Here is a 17487-nt window from a genome sequence, read left to right as displayed (position 1 = left end):
AGAGAGCACCAACAACAGCTAGGCCATGGGATCCTATTGCTGACTTCATTGCTCCCAGCATTCTGAGTTGTTGTAGAGTAAACCAGAGCTGTAGGACCATGTGACCAGACAGGATTAAAAGTAAGTATATAGATACAGGTTAGGCAGGGCAGGTAACAGATGTGTGGGGAACATATTTAAAGTGTTTGTAAATGCTTAGTTTTTTTGTTAATGTAGCACCATGGGGTTTAAGCAGGGAGCTCCCCACAAATTTACTTGCCAGGAGTAATCGCCCTGGTTGATTGTTAGAGATCCATTGGTTTCTCCCTAAGTTTGGCCTTGTTGTGCTTTTCTCTTCTATCACTGGGTGGCTGGGCACTTGGTGTTACTAGATATGAGAAGGACAACCCAAGGTAAGGTTATGGGTATATGGTGTATCTCAGCCAATGGGCAGGAGTTTTCTTGGATCCCTTGGCCTGCTGGGAGAGCCTATATATTCGGGTGGAGTGGTGTGGATCTATGTTCTGTGCCACCTGGATGGCTGTCTGGGTGGGCGTGTGTCGTGTGCCCCATGCTGCTAGGCCAGAGATTGGGCCTGTCCCGGGGGGCGTCTGGCTGCTAGGCTGTGTGAGGGCCTATCCAGACGCAAGAGAGCAGCGCGGGGTTGGGATTGCAACTTGCAGTCCAACCAGAAGTGACGGTTCTGCAGCCAGAGAACCTGTCAGTGGTCGGAGGTAGAAGGGAAGCTGTCGCCACTAAGGGACCAACCACCTTATTACCAGGGACCACAGTGAGTAACTGAATCAAGTACCGGAGCAGCATTCTCACCGAACGGGCATCATGGAGAATTGGGAAGCTGACCGAGCAGGCCAGCAGGGGTGAAGCTTGAGAAGTATCTGGAGTGCCAAACTAGGGACCCAGCAGGGAAGCGGGGGTGACACTTGAGGAAAATACCACTGCAAAGATTGGAGGAGCTCAAGGGATTCAGAGTTGGTGAATCAGAGGGTATAGTGAGAGACCGGAAGCTCAGTAGTGAAGAACTACAAGGAGAAGTTGTAGGGAAGCTGAAGGAACTGTTACGTTTGTGTTAGGAACTGTTAATGACAGTTGCCATAGGAGACAGCATTCCTTCACGTGCAGATGTGGCTTCTTGCTGGAGGCCTTTCCCTGCACGGCTGTCCTCCTATCGAAGTCTCGGAGTCTGCCAATTGAATTTGCACTTACCTAAGGGTGTCCTGGCCCTAACCCTTTTTCCCCCATAAAAGATTGTAAGAGAAATAAACATCTCTTTTGCATTCAAGAATTGTCTGATGCCCAATAACTTTATCCACCTTGCACCCACTATGCCTTACAACCCACCACATACAGAAGGATGTCAGCTATCTTTGGCCTTGAAAGTCCTCATTAGACTGGAGGAGGCCGGAGACCTTGCTATATTAATAATAAACATGCTTATACTTACCTGCTCTGTGCAATGGAATTGCACAGAGCTCCCCCAAACCTCCTCTTCTTGGGTCCCCCACCGGTGCTCTTGGCTCCTCCCCTCTTCTAAGTGCCCTCATAGAAATATTGGGGCACTGGTGTGGGCTTGCTCCCAAGCCTTGCTGCCTGCGTCTATTGACATCAGCGGCACTCGGCCCTATGCCCCGCCAGTGGCTTTGATTGACAGCAATGTCTCTCGCTACCTCAGCAAAGCCAGTGAGACCAGAAAGTGAGGGGAGAAAAGAGCTGCAGATAGGCATTGAATGAGGGTAAGTATAAGGGGGGTGAGGTGGGATACTGATGCCTAAACATTTTTTACCCTAATGCAAGGAATGCATTAAGTAAAAAATGTTAAGGCTTTACAACCACTTTAAAGATAGTCAGACGTAGGTTTTTAATAGGTCTGACAATCTACAACCCCTGGCAAAAATTATGGAATCACCAGTCCCTGAGGATGTTCCTTCAGTTGTTTATGGCTGTAGAAAAAAAGTAGATCACAGACATGGCCAAAAACTAAAGGCATTTCAAATGGCAACTTTCTGGCTTTAAGAAACACTAAAAGAAATCAAGAAAAATAATTGTGGTGGCCAGTAACAGTTAGATTTATAGAATAAGCACAGGGAATAAATGATGGAATCACTCAATTCTGAGGAAAAAATTATGGAATCACTCAATTCTGAGGAAAAAATTATGGAATCATGAAAAACAAACAAACAAAATAACACTCCAACACATCACTAGTACTTTGTTGCACCACCTCTGGCTTTTATAACTGCTTGCAGTCTCTGAGGCATTGACTTAATGAGTGATAAACAGAACTCTTCATCAATCTGGCTCCAGCCTTCTCTGATTGCTGTTGCCAAATCATCTTTGCAGGTTGGAGCCTTGTCATGGACCATTTTCTTTAACTTCCACCACAGATTTTCAATTGGATTGAGATCCGGACTGTTTGCAGGCCATGACAGTGACCTTATGTGTCTTTCTTCAAGGAATTTTTTCACAGTTTTTGCTCTATGGCAAGATGCATTATCATCTTGATAAATGATTTCATCATCCCCAAACATCCTTTCAATAGATGGGATAAGAAAAGTGTCCAAAATTTCAATATAAACCTGTGCATTTATTGAAGATTTAATGACAGCCATCTCCCCAGTGCCTTTACCTGACATGCAGCCCCATATCATAATTGACTGTGGAAATTTGCATGTTTTCTTCAGACAGTCGTCTGCCTAAATCTCATTGGAACGGCACCAAACAAAAGTTCCAGCATCATCACCTTGCCCAATGCAGATTCGAGATTCATCACTGAATATGACTTTCATCCAATCATCCACAGTCCACAATTGCCTTTCCTTAGCCCATTGTAACCTTGTTTTTTTGTCTTTAGGTGTTAGAGATGGCTTTCTTTTAGCTTTTCTGTATGTAAATCCCATTTCCTTTAGGCGGTTTCTTACAGTTCGGTCACAGATGTTGACTTCAGTTTCCTCCCATTTGTTCCTCATTTGTTTTGTTGTACATTTTCTGTTTTCAAGGCATATTGCTTTAAGTTTTCTGTCTTGACGCTTTGATGTCTTCCTTGGTCTACCAGTATGCTTGCCTTTAACAACCTTCCCATGTTGTTTGTATTTGGTCCATGTTTTAGACACAGCCGACTGTGAACAACCAACATCTTGTGCAACACTGCATGATGATTTACCCTCTTTACCTACACATAGTTGCCAACATTGAAAAAAAAATATGTGGGACACTTTTTTTTGCTGTAGGCGGAGCCAATCAATAATTAGGAGGCGGGGCATTCGTTTGTGGGCGTGGCCTAGTAAAAATTAATAGTTGTGGCGAAAAATGGGCGTGGCTTACGCGGAAAGTGGGCGTGGCTTACGCGGAAAGTGGGCGTGGCTTACGCGGAAAGTGGGCGTGGCTCAAGAGGGTATGGTTAGAGTCTGAGATGAATGGGGGAGGGAAAGGGGGAGAGGGAAAGGGGGAGAGGGAAAGGGGGAGAGGGAAAGGGGGAGAGGGAAAGGGGGAGAGGGGAATGACGGGACAGCAGCCCCAGGTCCTACACAACAATAGAAATATGTGTATTCTAGAAAGTTTAACAATCAGCAGATAAAGATACTCCAAACACCTGGTGTTAACGCTTCAATCATCCCGGCACCATGGTTGTTATGGTGTCAGGATGATTGAAGCGCATTATTTCTATTATTACATTGTAATATAAAATTAAATCATTCAACTCACCATAATGCAGAATCAGTGGGATCCCTGAGCGTGTCACTAGCCACGTCGCCTGCCACCAGCAGAGTCTGTCCTTGCATCAGGTGCCCCCGCCAGAGTCTGTCCTTGCATCAGGTGCCCCCGCCAGTGCAGCCCCCCCTCAGTTAATGCAGCCCCCCCCCTCAGTTAATGCAGCCCCCCCTCAGTGCAGCCCCCCTTCAGTTAGTGCAGCCCACCCTCAGTGCAGCCCCACTCAGTTAGTGCAGCCTCCCCCCCTTAGTGCAGCCCCCCCAGTTAGTGCAGCCTCCCCTCAGTGCAGCCCCCCCCAGTTAGTACAGCCTCCCCCCTCAGTGCAGCCCCCCTCAGTGCAGCCTCCCCTCAGTGCAGCCCCCCCCTCAGTTAGTGCAGCCCCCCTCAGTTATTGCAGCCCCCCCTCAGTTAGTGCAGCCCCACTCACTGCAGCCCTCCCTCAGTTAGTGCAGCCCCCCTCACTGCAGCCCCCCCCCCTCAGTTAGTGCAGCCCCCCCTCAGTTAGTGCAGCCTCCCCCCCTCAATGCAGCCCGGCCCCCGCTCAGTGGAGGAGCGGCCGGTGTTCTGCCGAGAAAGTTCCCCTCGGCAATGGCGGACCCCCTGTACTGCGCAGGCGCAGCGCTTGCGCAGTACGGGGCTGGGGAACTTTCAGGAAGACACGGCGCCGGCGCCGTGTCTTCTGCTCGCTTCAGTGGAGAGGGGAGGGGCCGTGCAGCCAAAGAAGCCGCTTCATTGGCTGCACGGATCGAGCCCCCTTCCCCTCTCCACTAGAGGCAGCTAGAGCGGCAGCGCCGGCCGCCATTTTGCTGGAGCCCGCTGCTCCAAAAAAAAAAAAAAAAAAAAAAAAAAAACCAACATTCCCGATTTTCCTTATGGAAAATCCCGATTCGGGACACTCTCCAATCGGGACGAGGGTCCCAAAATCGGGATTGTCCCGGGAAAATCGGGACTGTTGGCAACTATGCCTACATACTAACAAGCAGATTTAATCTGATGCAGGTGTTAGTGTTTGTAATGAAAATTTACAGGGTGATTCCATAATTTTTTCCTCAGAATTGAGTGATTCCATAATTTATTCCCTGTACTTGTTCTATAAATCTAACTGTTACTGGCCACCACAATTATTTTTCTTGATTTCTTTTAGTGTTTCTTAAAGCCAGAAAGTTGCCATTTGAAATGCCTTTAGTTTTTGGCCATGTCTGTGATCTGCTTTTTTTCTACAACAATAAACAACTGAAGGAACATCCTCAGGGACTGGTGATTTCATAATTTTTGCCAGGGGTTGTATTCTACATAGTGCTCAAGGGATAAATCTTCTCCCATCAGGAAGAACAACTCTTTCCTCTTCATGGAAAAATGGGCAATACTGGCATTTGCCACATCTAAAGGTTCCTTTCCTACTAGTACACAGATCAACTCTTTTGTCCCTCCTATAATGGCCCTATATAACTTGGTCCCTAATGCATCGGCTATACCTATATACTAATTACAGGTGTATATATATATATATAATTTTTTTTTTTTTTTTTTTTTTAGCAGAGACCCTATAGAATAAAATGGTAAGTGTTGCAATTTTTTATGTCACATGGTATTTGCACAGCGTTTTTTCAAACGCAATTTGTTTGGGGAAAAAAACACATTCATAAATTTAAAAAAAAAACAATAAAGTTAACCCAATTTTTTTGTATAATGTGAAAGATGATGTTACGCTGAGTAAATAGATACCTAACATGTCACGCTTTAAAATTGCGTCTGCCCGTGGAATGGCGGCAAACTATGGTGCCTTAAATTCTCCATAGGCTACACTTTAAATGCCTTTACAGATTACCAGTTTAGAGTGGCACAGGAGTTTAGGTGCTAGAATTATTGCTCTCACTCTCATGTTCGCGACCATACCTCACATGTGTGGTGCGAGCACCATTTACAAATATGCATGTGGGAGTAACGAATGCGTTCGCATTTGCGCGTAAGCACGGTGGGACGGGGGCGCTTTAAATCTTTTTTTTATTATTATTTACTTTATACAAAAAATTATTTATTTTTTTTACACATTTTTGGTTTTGTACTAACTTTATTGCTATCACAGGGGATGAACAACATCCCTTGTGACAGCATTGGCCATGGCAGGTCCTCCTCATGGAGAGATCTGAGGTCTATTAGAACCCAAATCTCTCCTCTGGCCTCCCATGCAGCCGATCAGACACAGATCAGCAGCTTTCCTGGCTGCTAGTGACCAGGTGAACAAACTGGAAGTGACAAACTACTTGTTGCTCCTGCATACCTCCCAACATTTTGAGATGGGAATGAGGGACACCTACTAGCAAATGTATGTAGGCATAGGACACGCCTCCTGCCACACCCCCTTAAAGGTGAATTATCCAAAAAAAGGTTAACTAAATAGACAAGGCTTTTTTTTTACCACTACTATTCCTTTATATTGGCTTTTGAAATGTACAAATGCAGCAATTTAGAAATTGGATGAAAGATTTAGCACCGGGGAACACCTTCTGAAAGAAAAAAAGTGAATTTTATATACAACTATATAGATCAGACCAAAATGAGGGACAAATGAGGGGGAAAGAGGGATGGAGGGGCATTGGTCCAAATCAGGGACAGTCCCTTGAAATCAGGGACAGTCCCTTGAAATCAGGGACAGTTGGGAGCTACGCTCCTGGTTTCTGAGGTTACAGAGAGGGAAACGAGGTCAGCCATCAACGCCGGCTGAATTGCGATGGGACCAGAAGAGGAGGTGGCGGGAGAGGGGTGGGACCCCCTTCCGCCACCCGTAGAAGTATCAAGGGGCTAAATAGCACCTCAGATCTCTTCTGCAAAAAAGAGAATCCTTGGCTGAAAAGATCAGCACTGGGATGATGCCTGTAGGTGCAGGCATCTTCCCCGTATAACCACTGAAACCCAAGGACGTCCATGCACGTACCTTGGATGTCAAGTGGTTAAAATAACAAATGCTGTAATATAGAGGTATAAAACATTTGTGCAGCATTACGCTTTTTGTAGTAAAATAGTAAATTTTTTATAGAAATGTACACATCAGACCATACCTCCCAACTGTCCCTGATTTGGAGGGACTGTCCCTGATTTGGAGCAATGTCCCTCTGTCCCTCATTCCCCCTCATTTGTCCCTCATTTTGGTCTGATCCATATGGATGTATATAAAATGCATGTTTTATCTATCAAAAAGAATTTCCCAGTGCTAAACCTTTCATTTGATTTCTAAATTGCTGCATTTGTAAATTCCAAAAGCCAATATAAAGGAATAGTAGTGGTAAAAAAAAAGCACTTGTGGGTTTAATCAATCTTGTTTTTTTTGTACAATTCTCCTTTATGGTGGCGTGGCAATGGGGTGTGTCCTATGCCTGCATACTTTTGCTGATAGGTGTCCCTCATTCCCATCTCAAAAAATTGGGAGGTGTGGACCAAGAAGAGGGACAACTGAAGCTGCATGGGGGACAGAGGGGTTTGGTCTCAAAAGAGGGACAGTTCCTTGAAATAAATGACAGCTTGGAGCTATGGATAGGTGTAATGCATGTAGCAATAATAAAATGATATTACTCTCCCTTCATATATTTTAGATCCAGGCCAATAAAGTACTTTTGTAACACAACATAAGCTACCAGTATATGTGATATGTAAAGTATGGAAAACCTTTTGACTTACAACCTGGTTGTGCTTATGGCTATAGATGCTTGGGAGGTGTATAAAAAAGCTAAAAATGAATATGTGAATTATGTAAATGTGAACGAATAACAGACTGTTATTAGAAAAGACATGGGAGTGTCTTTCCTGAAGGTAAATGACATATTACTCCGGCCTAGGCTTCCATTATATTGTGTTTTGTTAATTAGGTGATAGAGGCCGGCTTGCTCGCCTTGTGTGCTTAGAGGCAGATTGCAGCTTGGCATCTCGCCAATGACAACATTACAAAGGCCTCTGAGAAAACGAATGGAGAGGCGGCCAATAAAATAATTATTTAATAGTAGTGCCTGTCTGCCTACTACACAAAATAAAGATATTCAGTCTGAATAATCTTTAGGTTCCTGTCCTCACAGCCTAAGGCGCGGTGATTAAGCTTTTAAAAGAAATGTCATATACTAAATATTCTGGCTTGCTTTAGAAAGATATAGCAGAAAACAGAGAGATAATCTAAAAAATTATATAAAGCTGTTTGGATTTCAATGCGGATTAGTTGGAGAGTCTTGCAACCAAAAGGACACCTTCAGCCAACACAATCATCAATATGCAGGGGCGTAACTACCACCATAGCGACCCATGCGGGCGCTATGGGGCCCACAGCCAAATGGGGCCCAGTGAGGATGAGAGCACCGCCGGCACAGTCTCCCAGCCAGGGAAAGAGAGAGGAGAGGAAGAGGCAAGCTGTGACCTGTGCCCAATGCAGCGTGACCTGTGCCCAATACAGCGTTGCCTGTGCCCAATACAGCCTGGTCTGCCTGTGCCCCATACAGCCTCACCTGTGCAGAGGAAGAGGCAAGCCACCCAGATCAGCAGAGAACTGAATTGCCTGATGTAATAGCTTTCATTAGAACTTCCAGTGTTCCCGGGGTTCACGTCACATAGCTCCACCTCTTGGCCCGGCGCCTTTGATAGACAGAACGCCAATCCAATGCGGGACGTGTGACGTCATCAAAGGCGTCAGGCCAAGAGGTGGGGCTATGTGATGATGAGCCCCGGGAAGACGGGAAATTCAAATGAAAGCTATTACAGCGGGCAATCCCGCTCTCTGCTGATCCGGGTGGCTTGCCTATTCCTCTGCACAGGTGAGGCTGTATGGGGCACAGGCAGACCAGGCTGTATTGGGCACAGGAAATGCGGTATTGGGCACAGGTCACGCTGCATTGGGCACAGGTAACGCTGTATGGGGCACAGGTCACGCTGTATGGGGCACAGGTCACGCTGCATTGGGCACAGGTCACGCTGCATTGGGCACAGGTAACGCTGTATGGGGCACAGGTCACGATGTATGGGGCACAGGTCACGCTGCATTGGGCACAGGTCATGCTGCATTGGGCACAGGTCACGCTGCATTGGGCACAGGTCATGCTGTATGGGGCACAGGTCATGCTGTATGGGGCACAGGTCACGCTGTAAGGGGCACAGGTCATGCTGCATTGGGCACAGGTCACGCTGCATTGGGAACAGGTCACGCTGCATTGGGCACAGGTCATGCTGTATGGGGCACAGGTCACGCTGTATGGGGCACAGGTCATGCTGCATTGGGCACAGGTCACGCTGCATTGGGAACAGGTCACGCTGCATTGGGCACAGGTCATGCTGTATGGGGCACAGGACACGCAGAATTGTGCACAGGTCAAGCTGCATTGTGCACAGGTCACGCTGCATTGTGCACAGGTCACGCTATATGTGGCACAGGTCACGCTGCATTGACACTAGGGCAGCTGTGGGGGGGGGCTGTTTGTAGGGGGGCCCCATACAAAATTTTGCTATGGGGCCCTGCTATTTCTAGTTAAGCCCCTGTCAATATGAAATACCGTAAGGCCCAATTCTGGAGGCTAATGCCCCGTAAACACGATCGGACATTCCGACATCAAAATCCATGGATTTTTTCCAACGCATGTTGGCTCAAACTTGTCTTGCATACACACGGTCACACAAATCTTGTCGGAAATTCCGAACGTCAAGAACGCGGTGACGTACAACGAGCCGAGAAAAATGAAGTTCAATAGCCAGTGCGGCTCTTCTGATTGATTCCGAGCATGCGTGGAACTTTGTGCGTCGGAATTGTGTACACACAATCGGAATTTACGACAACAGATTTTGTTGTCGGAAAATTTGAGATCCACATCTCAAATTTTGTGTGACGGAAATTCCGATGGAAAATGTCCGATGGAGCCTACACACGGTCAGAATTTCCAACAACAAACTCCCATCGAACATTTTCTGTCGGAAAATCCGACCGCGTGTACGGGGCATTAGAGGCTAAGAGGATGGTTCTAGGGAAACTCCTAAGATGGCCCTTTGCACCCTATAAAGCATGCAATGAGATGTATTTCTTGGCAAGGGAACTACCTTGAAAACTGGTGAGCCCACCTTTGTGAAATGGGTTCAAATCAGCGAGTGTAAGTGCTTAAAGTGGTTCTTAAGGCAGAAGGATTTTTCACGTTAATGCATTCTATGCTACCCACCCCCAGCCCTCTTATACTTACCTGAGCCCCATCTCAATCCAGCGGTGTGCAGCAGCAGTGGCTCTCCCAGATCTCTCTCTCCTCATTGGCTCACACAGCAGCGGGATCCATTAGCTCCTGTTGCTGTCAATCCCAGCCATTGCTATGAGGAAGGCTGGAAAAGCCAAAATGTTAGCATCTTTTGTATCATGCTTTCATGCATGCAGCCAAAAAAGAATCTTCTTTGTAAGATCACTCCGAGTTGCCGGCTTTCATCTTATTGATATCCCAGACAGTGAGCCAATGAGGATAGAGCAGGGGGGTGGAGCCATTCAATGTCCATTTGCTCAGGCACGGGTCAGGAGCGAGAAGTGCCATTGCAAGAGGTTTGCTATTGAGGGCACTCGGCAGGGGGGAGGAGCCAGGCCCGCAAGCGGGGGACCAAAAAAAAAAAAAGGTTCGGGGCTGCTCTGTGCAAAACCATTACACAGAGCAGGTAAGTATAACATGTTTATTATTATTTTTAAAAAACAGCCTTTAACCCATTTATGCCTGGCCAGGAATTAGTTCCCCTAAGCACACTGAGATACCCTTTTACCGGTCTCCTAGGGCAGGGATATGCAATTAGCGGACCTCCAGCTGTTGCAAAACTACAAGTCCCACCATGCCTCTGCCTCTGGGTGTCATGCTTGTGGCTGTCAGAGTCTTGCTATGCCTCATGGGAATTGTAGTTCTGCAACAGCTGGAGGTCCGCTAATTGCATATCCCTGTCCTAGGGGTATCTAGGGCTGTGAAAGCTTCTATTGCATGCCTCTTTGCAGGAGTTCACCACTGCAGGGACAATCTGCCTGGCCAGTATTCTCCAGCTGGGCTTCTACATACCTACTACAGGCCCTACAGACATGATTCCCACAGCAGCTCCCACACACAAACCCATTACCAGGAGACATTCCCGATAGTGGTTAGGAGATGGAAAATTCAAGAAGCATAAAGCCTTTTAACCTTTTACTTAAAGTGGTTGTAAACCTCAGACATGAAATATGAACAAAGTATATCTCTCTATAGTGTGTACTTGACTTTATCCAGAGCAATAGGTGTAATTTCTGTCTGCTGCTTAATTTCTCTGTTATCATCATGAATCACATCTGACAAGTTTTTCTGACACCAAGAGAAAAAAGATGACTGGTGCGGGATCTCCAGCTGATTGACACCCTCAGCTATGTTCCTGTGTGCTGTGCGAAGAGGGTGTTTCCCTTCCCTCCAATCAGCTGTCAGAGCTCTCCTCACTGAGCTCTATAGAGCATAATTTCAGCTCTCCGCCCCTTTTTTTCTGACAGCTCAGATAAGCTTTATAAAGTCTGGACTTTGAATGGCTGTAGAGCAGAGAAGACTGCAGATAAACAGGTATAACTTATGTAGGATGATTTGTTTCTTTTCTGTGTAGTCACCTGATGCCAGTCACTTCACTGGGTATATGTAAGTGTTTACAACCGCTTTAAAACGGTAGTAAACTCCGCTTTGTGATTTTTACCTACAAGTAAGCTTATAATAAAGCTTACCTGTAGGTTAAAAGAATATCTCTTAAACTTGCACCGTTTAGGAGATAATCTAGCGAGCAGCAGCCAGGGATGTCACCGACGCATGCACTCTCAGAGCTGTTTATCGTGACTGAGACTCCCGCGTGCAAGCGGCTGCAGCCCGCAAACCTGGAAGGAAGACCGGGTGAAGATTGAAGCCTCTGCAGCGCTGACAGCGCGCCACTGGAGGGCTTAGTTTCAAGGTAAGTCTTTTATAATATGCTACTATGTGGTGCATACTAGCACATTATGATATTGCTGTGCAGGAGGAAATTTTTTTTTAATTACTTTAAAGAGTTTACTACCGCTTTAACAGTTGGCCAGTATAGGCAGATGTAGTTCAGCCTCTCTGCACTGATGGCACTGTTATGGCAGCCACTATGCAGAAAGGATGAAGGATAAGAAGTTCTCTTGTTCTTCTGAGGACTCCGTAGGCACCAGCTGTCCGTTTGGATGCTGCTGCGCTGAATGACCTCTGTGACCATCTTTGGTGAGGACAGTACTCATAAATAGCATTGTTCCACTGCAGTCGGGATGCATTTGCAAAGTGGCTGGATCAGGAACATGTACTCACTTGTGAGGGACAGTGTGTCTAGCGTAGGTAAAAGTTTTGGTGGAGGAACAATAGAGTAAGGACCTCACACCTGAGACCTCCATCTAAGAGCTCCTTCTACCTATTGGCTGCTCTTGCCACCACACTGCCTACTAGCCAACGCCTTTGTTGGATATTATAAGCTTTCTAACCTGTCCTTTACTATATTGAGACTGTATTCCTCAAGTCCCTTTGTAAGGAACTGTGGAAATGTTTGGCCGCATGGTTCAGGCCCTGTTGCTCCCTTGTTGGAACTTTGTGTTGTGTCGTGTGCATTTGCTCCCCGTTGCGTACCAAACATCTTGCCCTGCTCACACCAAGGTACTTCACCCTGATCCCAAGGGATGGCACACATCTTCAGTTACAAACAGAATATTTGATAGTGAGGCCCCTTTCACACTTGTGCGATCTGAAAGTCGCGCAATTTTGCCGTGACTTTGACACAATTTAACGCAACTTGAAGCAACGTGTAATCTTGACATCTATGGACCTCAAGTCCCATCAAAGTCAGACCAAAGTAGTGCAGGGACTACTTTGAAGTCGCACAGATATGAATGGTACTCATTGAAAATCATGGGGTACGACTTGTCATGCGACTTTGCAGCCCCAAGTCGCACAAGTGTGAAAGGGGCCTAATAGAGAGAATGTGAGTTGATGAATAGTCCATATCTTGCAGGGTCCTGCATCCCTAGCCAGGGATGCGAATAGTCCAAAAAGTCCAACTCCTCTCCATGCTTTTTTCACCCTCCAACAGGAAACTCCTGCTGTAGATTATCTCTCAATACTTCCCACGATGGATCCTGACAGCTCCCAACCAAAACCATTTATATCCTACCCAAGGTACCCCACTGCTGGCAGAGACTGTGCTGGCATATGAAACCCTCATTTTTTAAAAGCACTTTCAGGCGATGATTTAAAGTGATTCTAAAGGAAAGAATAATAATAAAATGTAAAAAAAATGTTATATTTACCTACTCTGTGTAATGGTTTTGCAAACATTGCTGAATGGAAATGGGGCACAAGTAGCAATATTAATAAAACATTTAAATCTGTAGTAATGCACTCCCTGAAAGAAGAACAAAAGCAGACATGGGTTTTATGGGTCTCGGATGAGCATCAGGGATCCAGAACGATATCCAGGCATCTGATGCCTGATGAAGGAGCATGCATGCTCTGACGGCTTCCTCTTGCGCCCTGCACATCTAGCCTGGAACACCGGAAACCACCGGCGCCGCCGAGCAAGACCCCACAGCACTGCCTGGATATTGCTCTGGATCCCTGATGCTCATGGGAGACCCATAAAGACATACCTGCTTCTATCCTACTTTCAGTGAGTGCATTACTACTGAGCTGTATACACCGCTCCCAAAATGCCCTGCCCATTGAAATGAATGGGCAGCACTGCTGAAGTGCCTGCAAAGCGCTTTGGCAGCACTACAGCACAGGCGGGGGTTAAAGGCGCCCCGCTAGCGACCGAAAACCGATAACTAGGGTTGCCACCTCATCCCTTTAAACCAATGGCGTCCCTAGGGGGGGCCAGAGGGGGCCCTGACACACACCCCCCCAACATTATGCTGTGCCCCACCATGTGGCCCCCCCCCCCCCCCCCCCCCAATTTAAAAAAAAATTTATTTTTTTTTACAAAAAAATCAATGTCTAAGAGGGAGAGAGTCCCCAGTCAGCTCCTGCGGGTGATTCCTCCCCCCTCCCTCTGCTCGCTGACACTGCATAATGCGAGCGCTCACACAACCACGGCCGCCCGATCTGCTCCTTCCCCTGCATCCTCATTGGCAGGGAGAAGAGCAAGTTGCAGGAAGGACTCCACCAGGACTCTCAGTTACTGAAAAAACAGACTGATTTCTCCAGTCCTTAGGACAGGAGAACCAGCCTGTAAATTCCAAGAGATGCCAGACCAGTCAATAGCAGGGGCAGGACAGCAAGAGGAGGCTGGGGAACCCCACAGTGGCAGAACACCAGGGCCCGGAGGCAAGACAACCTTTGCAACCCTGATAGTTCTCTCACTGCTATATTTTCTTGGTATGCTGGTGACACATATATCTTGTTTTCTGCCACCCTGGGGGACCCCAATACAGTAGGAAGGGCCGTTGTGGGGTCATAGTAAAGGGCCCCAGGATATATATATATATATATATATATATATATATATATAATTGCATTTTATAGTTGCCCCCCTACTTTTGTCCCTGTCCCCCCATGTGCCCCCCCTAAATATGAAAGCTGGAGATGCCACTGCTTTAAACCCGAACACATATTTGTTACACATGTTCTGAGGACAATTTAATGCAGATAAGGCACTAAGGCTCGATTCACACCTATGCATGTTGCTTTTGAGCGTTTTTGGAGGTTTTTTTTTCATGCTTGGCACGTTTTTGAGCAGCGTTTTTGTAGCGTTTTTGCGGCGTTTTTGCCGCGATTTGCGTTTTGCGTTTTATTTTATTTTTTTTTCATTTTTTTTTACAGTCTTAAAAAAAAATTACAAAAAATAAAAAATAAAAAAAACGGCAAAAACGCACCAAAAACGCACCGAAAACGCTGCAAAAACGCTGCAAAAACGGTGCACTTGCGTTTTTGATGCTTGTCCATTGAAATCCATTACATGCAAAATGCTGCTTTTTGCATGAAAAAAAGTCCCCGACCCTTTCCAAAAACGCAGAGATACAAAAAAGCATTGATGTGAACATGTTCCATAGGAACCCATGTTAAAAAATTCCCATGCATTTCTGCAAAATGCAAAATGCATCAAAAAACGCGCTAGTGTGAATGGAGCCTAAGTGAGTTTAATTACCACCTTAATCAACCACAGAACCTGTGTAATTAATATAGCTTCGGTTTTAAAGGGATGAGGTGGCAACCCTGCTGCTAACATGGCGCGCCCCCCAGCGTGAAAGGGGTCTAAGGACTGGGGTTACAGTTTTTTTACTAGATAATGTTTCTTTTAGCCCTCATGCACACAGGCTGTTAAAAAAACATTATGAAAACGCCAGTATCTTTGCAGTGATTTTTTTAAACTTTTTTCAGCTTTTTTCAGCGTTTTTGCAATAGCGTTTTTGAGCGTTTTTCCGCGTTTTTCCGCGTTAGCGTTTTTGAGCGTTTTTTTTTTTTTTCAAATTTTTTTTTTTTTTTTTCAATGGATCAAAAACGCTAAAAAACGTTGGTGAATGACGTTTTTGAGCATTTTTGAGCGTTTTTCAGCGTTAGAGCGTTTTTACAGCTGAAAAACGTCTTTCAGAACCCACTGGTCCTGGGTTTTTTTTACAGCTTAAAAACGCCTATGCCACTTGCAGCTCAAAAACGCCTAGGTGGGCATGAAGCCATAGACTAACATAGACAGGCCTTTTTAAGCTGCAAAAAAAGCTAAAAAAAGCAGCTGTAAAAACGTCCGTGTGCATGAGGACTTATTGTGCTCAATTAGGTGTTTAATTAAAAAACGCTGAGGATTTAATACTACTTTCTCTCTAAGTTTCCCTTGCTTATCACTGGCATTCTAGCTATGGTGCCCTCTAGTGGCTCCTAAGGTACCTACATTGCCTATCAAGCCAAGTGATCCTGGACCTAGCCTATTCTACTAACTCTGGCACCATCTTGTGGCCAGAAAGGGGAACTACGCTGAGCAAATCAGTGCCCCAACCTGACTTTTATTTTTCCCTCAGCTCCACTTTATCAGTGCAGCTCCAGCATTCTCAATCTCCAACAATAATAGCGTATGACATGCTCAGGATTTTCTATTTCTAACAGACTAGACTGAAGGCCACTTGCTGCAAAACACATCATCAATCTGCTGTCTATTTTAGTAACGGAGTGCAAACTTTCAAGAAGTCAGGTAATTGTGAAATACAACTATGCCTGAAATTTGATTTTTTTTTTTCTCTAAAGCTTAGATTAGTCAAATATTTGCCAAACGCTACTGCTGTCTAAGGTTGGCTACAAACAGCCCAATAAAATCAGGACATTACAGTCGACTCAAGTGTGTAGATCACGTCTAGCCTGCTGGAAATCTATATGGGACAGATGTCTGATAATGCCAGTTTCTGTGGAGAAAAAAGAAGCCTAGGTTTTACCGACTAGTGGCCATATAATGGTATTTTCCTTATGTAGCGCTTACCCCCGAAGGAGCGACTGATTAATTATTATATCCGTAATTCACGTTTACCACCCAGCCCATCGCAGCCCATACAATTAGAAACAGTGCATGTTGCATTTTTCTCTTGCTTTTATTTGCATAACATAAACTGGGATAGGAGAAGGGTTTTCTGAGATGCTCTTCTGATGTTTTGTAATCTTCTCCTTGCTTCTCATGCAAAGACTTAGAATCTTCTTCATCAGGGAAGATGGAAGTAGATTTGATAGATAATAATTGATAAAGAGTCACTCTGAATAACTTCTTCATCTGCAGAACTTTTTAAGAACAGTCTGTATCTCTATGTGTACTTGCAGCTTTACCGCCACCTTTTTACCACTACTTCCCATGTGCATGGTACTTCCAAGTTTAGCTAAAGAAGAGATTACTCTGAATAATTCCTCCCTCTGACTGATTGGAATCCCGGGGGCATTGTTGAACCCAAAGTCACAGGCCATCACCGCCTGTCTCACTGACTTGCGTACCAACATCCCTCAGCCTCTGGTAGTACCCTTCCCTTGGGCTTTCACTCATTTGATCAATAATCCATGTACCACTTATAAAAGATCGATCGCCCAGTTGTCCTCCGCTTAGTTGCTACTTCTTCAGCAATGATTCTTTGATCCCTTTCCTCCTTTATGGCACGCTCCCTTCCCCGCAGGGGCGTCCAACGACACCAACGACTACATGCTGCACGGTGTCTCTCCAACTCTCTTACAGGTGTCAGTCCCCCACCCTCCTCGCAAGGGGGGCTCCATTGGCTCCCCGGAGGGGGAAACTCTCCCCTCCGGGAACCAGGCTGGGCTTCTCCAAACTCGAACTCCTGACTCACCATGAGTCCCGCCTCCTGCCAAACAAATTAATGATTGTCCAGAACTCACGTACAAACTACCTGTCACTCAAATCCCAAATAAACAAACAGGCCTGCTATAATGGTACAAACCTGCCTAAATTTACCTGAAACTATAAACTAGCAAAAAGGTCACATACTTAAAAGTAGGTGCCCGCTACACTTAAATACCCCAATTAGGACAATACCACATTATGGACATTAGATGGAGCTGATGAGCATTGGAAATAAACAGATTTGACAAATTATGGGGGTTATTTGTGATGGTTGTGCAAACGCTTGAGACATTTGCATAGCGATTTTTTTTTTAATAGACTCCTAATAATAATAATAATTATTAATTAAGATAAATTAATGGAGCAGCAAACAATCCTCGTCTGCTCCAAACATGTAACGGGGAAACGTACAAATGCAAGGTTTGGAAGAAACTGGTAAGGACCACAGTACATTGTGGGGCCCTTTAGCGT

Source organism: Aquarana catesbeiana, linkage group LG03, assembly GCF_042186555.1.
Source record: "Aquarana catesbeiana isolate 2022-GZ linkage group LG03, ASM4218655v1, whole genome shotgun sequence".
NCBI classification, from domain to species: domain Eukaryota; kingdom Metazoa; phylum Chordata; class Amphibia; order Anura; family Ranidae; genus Aquarana; species Aquarana catesbeiana.
This window is presented reverse-complemented; position numbering follows the sequence as displayed.